The sequence below is a fragment of the Gekko japonicus genome, unplaced genomic scaffold, assembly GCF_001447785.1.
Source record: "Gekko japonicus isolate JY-2015 unplaced genomic scaffold, Gekko_japonicus_V1.1 scaffold2985, whole genome shotgun sequence".
NCBI lineage: Eukaryota > Metazoa > Chordata > Lepidosauria > Squamata > Gekkonidae > Gekko > Gekko japonicus.
The window spans coordinates 184139-188980 of NW_015173227.1; positions in this window are offsets into that span (position 1 = coordinate 184139).

Sequence of the window (4842 nt, forward strand, 5' to 3'; positions counted from 1 at the left end):
GGGTGGGCTGGGCCGGATCGGACCAAAGGCTGAGCGGATCCCCGCCTCGCCCCTTCTCCCCCAGAGGCCAAAGAGATGCCCGCCAGCAGGGGGCGCCGTGCGCGCCCCCCCCCTTGGTAATCGGAGATCTACTGCCTCTGGCCATGGAGGTTCCACCGCGGCTCGTGATAGATCGCTGGATAGGCACCGGAGCTCCCTGGGGTATCTCTAGCCACCTGACACGACACGAGGCACGGGTGTTCCGGTTACCGTATATTGGGCCGTTTCCTCTTTTATTGCTTTTGTGGGTTGGATGCTGTAAAGCCACCCGTGACCCGGAGACCACTGCTGGGATAGGGATCAGTATCAATTCAATAAATGAAATGAAAAAATACATACATGGGATGGGTAGGCCGTTTGGTGTCGTGGTGAGGAGCAGCCGCTGGGCGGCTTTGGGTCAGTCACGAGTTCTCTCAAGGGCAGTCCTCAAAGGAGCTCTCTCAGCCCTGCCTACCTCACAGGGTGCCTGTTGTGGGGAGGGAAAGGAGATTGCAAGCTGGTCTGAGAATCCAAGTGAAGGGCGTGGTATAAATCCACCTTCTTCTTCTCCAAGTGAAGAGCTGGGTATAAATCCAACTTCTTCTTCTTCTCATAAGAACATAAGAGAAACCAGTGTTGGATCAGGCCAGTGGCCCCTCCAGTCCAACACTCTGTCACACAGTGGCCAAAAATACCAGGTGCCATCAGGAGGTCCACCAGTGGGGCCAGGACACCAGAAGCCCTCCCACTGTTGCCCCCCCCACCAAGCACTACTACTACTATGACTTCTTCTTCTTCTTCTTCTTCTTCTTTTCTTTCTTCTTCTTCTTTTCTTTCTTCTTCTTCTTCTTCTTCTTCTTCTTCTTCTTCTTCTTCTTCTTCTTCTTCTTCTTCTTCTTCTTCTTCTTCTTTTCATGTCAGTCTGTAGCAGGAGAAAGAGCGAGAGTCCAGTAGAACCTTCAAGACAAACAAAATTTGGGGCTGGGAAGGAGCTTTCGTCAGTCACCGCTCACTTTGTCAGACTCTTCCTGTGACTAGTGGCTATTGGTGGACTTCTCCCCCTCCCTCATCTGGCCAATCCGCCTTTTAAAGCCTGCTGTGCTAGAGTGGTCCATCTCACATCCTGGGGCGGTGAGTTCCCCAGGTTAAGCATTTCTTGTCTTTTTGCTGTGAAGTCACAACAGGTTTTTGCCCACCCCATAGGGTTTTGAAGGCAAGAAAGGAACAGAGGTGGTTTTGCCCTTGCCTGCCTCTGCGTAGCAACCCTGGACTTCCTTGACCATCTCCCAGCCAGGTACAAACCTGGGCCAATCTTGCTTGAATCTTACAAGACTGGGCAAACCTGGGCCATCCAGGCCAGGGCCTTGAATTCACAGGCTCACAATAAATTGGAAGCAACTGGCTGGGGTGGCTCAGAGGTTAAGATGCTGAGCTGCAGACCGGAAGGCTCGGCAGCTCGAGACACGAGTGCCGCGTGACGGAGTGAACTCCCATCTCCGGCCCCAGCTCCTGCCAACCTCGCAGTTCGAAAGCAAAGAAACTGCAAGTAGATAAATAGGTGCCGCTTCGGTGGGAAGGGAGCAGCGTTCCATGCACCTCGGCCACGTGACCACGGAAACGTCTTCGGACAGCGCTGGCTCTTCGGCTTGGAAACGGAGATGAGCACTGCATCCCTAGAGTTGGATTCGACTGGCTTTCGAGCGATGGCTTTCTAACTTGACTGGCTTTCTAACTTGATGAGACACACAGTCTACACACAGTGCCCCTGATGTTACCAGCTCTGGGTTGGGAAATTCCTGGAGATTTTTTTTTGGGGGGGCGGAACCTGGGGAGGGCATGGTTTGGAACAGGGAGGGACTTCAGCAGAGTATAATGCCATCGCGTTTGCCTTCCAAAGCAGCCATTTTCTCCAGGGGAACCGATCTTTGTCGTCCGGAAATCAATTGTAATATTGGACAATCTCCAGGTGCAGCCTGAAGATTGGCAATCCTTGGCACCACTGGCTTTTCAGTTCCACCTGCCTCTGGCCCACTCTCTGTCTCCGCGCGCTGAATCACCGCGTGGATCAGGTACGCATGCCAAAAGCACACACACACACACACACGCACACCCCTTGGGCGCTCGACAGGGTGACTGTTTGAACTAGAGGGATCCTATCTAGTGCCGCTGTTTATTGCTAAGGGTAAAAAGGCAACCACAACAAAGGCTCTTAAACAAAGGGGCTTTCTTGACTAGGGGATCTTGAGAATATCCAGGGGGAAGTTGGTTTTAAATCTTGCAGGGCATCTTTTACCACCGCACAGAACCACGCTTGGATGACTCGAGCAAAGTGTTGAAGAAGAAGAAGAAGAAGAGGAGGAGGAGGAGGAGGAGATTGGATTTATACCCCGCCCTTCACTACCCAAAGGAGTCTCAGAGCGGCTTACAAACTCCTTTCCCTCATCCTCCCCACAACAGACACCCTGTGAGCAGTGTTCCCTCTAAGCTGAGTTAGTGTGAGCTAGCTCACAGTTTTTAGCCTCCAGCTCACACATTTTTGTCTTAGCTCAGGAAGGATAGGTCTAGAGCAAACTAATTGATGCAGCAGCCAAATCGCTTGCTCACAACTTTAATGACAGTAGCTCACAAAGTAGAATTTTTGCTCACAAGACTCCACAGCTTAGAGGGAGCATTGCCTGTGAGGTAGGTGGGGCTGAGAGAGCTCTTTCAAGAACTGCCCATGAGAGAACAGCTCTGAGAGAGCTTGTAACTGACCCAAGGTCACACCAGCAGCTGCATGTGGAGAAGTGGGGACTCAAACCCAGTTCTCCGAGATTAGAGTCTGCACTCCTAACCCATTACACCAAACTGGCACTGTAGCAGTTAGTCAGTCTGTAGCAGGAGGAAACATCAAGAGTCCAGGAGCAACTTATAAGACTAACAAAATTCGTGGCAGGGGAGGAGCTTTCGAGAGTCACCGCTCACCTCTTCAGAAGCCGATGGTGAAGTGAGCGGTGAACCATTGAAGAAGTGAGCAGTGACTCATGGGAGCTCCTACCCTGCCACAGATTTGGATAGTCTTTAAAGCAAAGGTGTCAACATAAGCCCGGCTTAAACTGGAATAGGGCGATTAACAATTCAAATAAACAGGAACAATAATAATAATAAGGGGCAGGGGACGGAACGGGCCCATCCAGGGCTCTTACCTGGCCTGCAAGCAACTGGTATGTATGGAAGTATAAAGTACTTTCCCCACTCCTCCACATGCAGCCAGCTGGGTGACCTTGGGTCAGTCACAAGTTCTCTCAGAGCGCTCTCAGCCCCACCTACCTCACAGGGTGTCCGTCGTGGGGAGGGGAAGGGAAAGGAGATTGTAAGGCACTCTGAGACTCCTTTGAGTAGTGAAGGGTGGGGTATAAATCCAACTCTTCTTCTTTGGCTCCAAAGAAGCCAGTTTGGTGTAGTGGTTATTTTGATCTGGTTAAGTGTGTGGACTCTAATCTGGGAGAACTGGGTTTGATTTCCCACTCCGCCACTTGCACTTGGCTGGATGACCTTGGGCAAGCCGTAGCTCTGATAAGAGCTGTCCTTGAAAAAGAGCAGTTTCTGTCAAGAGCTCTCTGAGCCCCACCTACCTCAGAGGGTGTCTGTTGTGGGGAGGGGAAGGGAAAGGAGTTTTTAAGCCTCTCTGAGACACCTTTGCGTAGTGAAGGGCGGGGGATAAATCCAATCTCTTCTTCTTTTATAATATCCCTTGGGGGGGGGGGAATTCGTCTTGCATATGATTAAATACATTTATTGGGGCTTTTGTGGGCTTCCCAGTAAATCAATTGCTTTCACTGCTAGGAATCCATTGCTCTTGTTTGTATTTTGAGTAAAAAAATAACGTTGTCAATTGGGTTTGCCTGTGTCCCTTATGAAGTTTATCTCTCTGGTACCTGGCATTACATCTTATGGCACACGTGGCCCGGCCCAGTGAAGCGTCATTAATGTCAGATCCGGCCCTCGTAACAATGAGCTGGACACCTCTGTCTTAGTGTAAATGTAGGATTTCAGTTTTGAGTAGTGAATCAAGCAATGCAGTAACATCTGAGCCCCCCTCCCAAACTTGTTCTGTGCCAAGCCAGGATTGATGTGACTAATTGCTTTGCTTTGCTCGACTTTCTGCCAAAGGACCGAAGGCAATGTAGAAATACTCAAGGCCCCGTCTGGAGGCTGGCAACCGGAGGGAGTGCTGGTCTTTTCGCCCCACCTGGGCTACCGAGAGCGCAACTGACTATCGGAGAAAAAGACATTGGATTTATACCCCGCCCTTCGCTACCCAAGGGAGTCTCAGAGCGGCTTACAAATTCCTTTCCCTTCCCCTCCCCACAACAGACACCCTGTGAGGCAGGCGGGGCTGAGAGAGCTCTTGACAGAAACTGCTCTTTTTCAAGGACAGCTCTTATCAGAACTACGGCTTGCCCAAGAATATCCAGCCAGGTGCAAGTGGAGGAGTGGGGAATCAAACCTGGTTCTCCCAGATTAGAGTCTGCGCACTTAACCCGATCAAAATAACCACTACACCAAACTGGCTCCCAGTTTGGAGCCCAAGAAGAAGAGTTGGATTTATACCCCACCCTTCACTACTCAAAGGAGTCTCAGAGCGGCTTATAATCTCCTTCCCCTCCCCAGGACGGACACCCTGTGAGGTAGGTGGGGCTGAGAGTGCTCTGAGAGAACTTGTGACTGACCCAAGGTCACCCAACTGGCTGCATATGGAGGAGTGGGGAATCAAACCCGGTTCTCCCAGATTAGAGTTTGCGCACTTAACCACAACACCAAACTGGAGAGCTGGAACTTTGA